This window comes from Condylura cristata, unplaced genomic scaffold (genome assembly GCF_000260355.1).
Source record: "Condylura cristata isolate star-nosed mole 26May11 unplaced genomic scaffold, ConCri1.0 scaffold00008, whole genome shotgun sequence".
Lineage (NCBI taxonomy): Eukaryota > Metazoa > Chordata > Mammalia > Eulipotyphla > Talpidae > Condylura > Condylura cristata.
In genome coordinates this window covers 1,334,888-1,336,390 of record NW_004567109.1, presented here as the reverse complement: position 1 = coordinate 1,336,390, position 1,503 = coordinate 1,334,888, and the positions used below count along the sequence as shown (strand labels likewise).

At 69.3% G+C, this 1,503-nt stretch overlaps 1 protein-coding gene across 1 annotated transcript in view; it reads right to left on the bottom strand.

Annotated features, from left to right (window-relative positions):
* Nucleotides 1–1,503, bottom strand: part of LOC101620301 (calmodulin-binding transcription activator 1-like) — a 303,066-nt gene that overhangs the window by 61,235 nt on the left and 240,328 nt on the right. The gene's annotated exons all lie outside the window — the stretch shown is intronic.

Sequence of the window (1,503 nt, the reverse complement as noted above, 5' to 3'; positions counted from 1 at the left end):
CCGGGTTTGCCAGCCTCGACTCTCCTCTCCGGGTTTGCCAGCCTCGACTCTCCTCTCCGGGTTTGCCAGCCGCAGGGGTGCTAGGCTGGCGGGCAGCAGCCATTGTCTCACCCCTCCCCCGCGTCTCAGGCAGCCCCGAAGGTGGCCTCGAGTCCTTCTTTCCAGAGGCCTCGGGTTGCCCCTTCAAGCTTCCGTGGAAAGACCCCTGGCCAAGGCCTCCATGCAGTTGGCTCGCCACCCCGGGCCCGCCAGTCCGGGCTTCTTGCCCTCTGCTCTGCACTGGGCACTGATCAGGCCCCCCGACTATTTGATGAATCAGCAGTGGGGGCTGTTTCAATGTGGGGCCCCTCAGCAGTGAGTTGGAGAACAGAAAGGGTCTAGTGGGGGGCGGGACTGGTTTCTGGTGCCCAGAAGTTCGAGGAGGCTGCACCCGGGGCTCAGTGGTCTGGGCAGACCGGGGGCCTGGACACCTGCTGCCCAGGCCTCGCACCTCCCCGCCCAAGGGAGGAAGGCGCCGGGCGCTGTCGCTCCGGAGCCCATTCGGGCGCCGAGCAGGTGAGCCAGCGCACCCCGGCCTGGCCCTCCTCTCGCTCCCTCACCTGTCTGCCTGCGGTTTTAGAGGCAGCGGGAGGCCGGGAGGCTGCCCCTGGGGCCCTGCCCCCGACAGCACCCACCGCGCCCAGAGTCACCAGGCCCTGGCCGGGACATCACCCGCAGGCACACACAGGCCAGCCTTTTGTGTGAGGGGCCCCAGGTACGGGAAGTGGCATCTATTTATGGCCAGCGAGCCGGCCAGCTCAGGAGTAAGTGGACAGTTTAATAACACGCTGCTCTCGCCCTCCCCCACCAGGGCTGAGGCGCTGCGGCGGCGCCCCCGGCTGTGACAGGCTGGCCAGCCCAGGCTGGCACCCGCTGGCTCTGCCCCAGCCCGCCAGGCTGACTGGAGCGGGGGGCGGAGGGGCCTGGGAGCCTGCCAGGCGGCTGGCGGGGGCAGGGCCAGAGGGAGGGTCGGGGAGGCCGCCATGGGCAGCAGCCTGGTGTCCTTGGGATGCTGGTAATGAGGGGGTGCTGGGGGCCAGGGGGCTGGGCATCGGGGGCAGGGCCACTGAGGCCGCTCTCGTGGGCCCCAGGGGAGCGGAGGGAGAGGGCGAGGATGTTCTGTGTGAGCTCAGGAGCGGGGTGCAGAGGAGGCGGACGGCTGGGGCAACCGAAGGCTCAGGTGGGACCACCACGTGGAACCAGGCACCTACCTGGCAGCGGCCAGCACCGCTCTGCCCCAGGCCACCGTCCCCTCCCCTCACATCTCTACCTGTCCCCAGCCCTCCAGAGAGCAGCCTCTCGCTCCTGCTGCAGGTCCCCGACCTCAGAAGACAGGGCTGGGGTCCCCCAGCTCCCCACCGTGTGGTCCACGGCGCAGGCTAGCCAGGCAGGATGCCCACAAGGGGTGGGCGAGGGCGCTCCCCAACAGCGGCCAGGAGCAGGACACACAGATTCTGGAAAGTT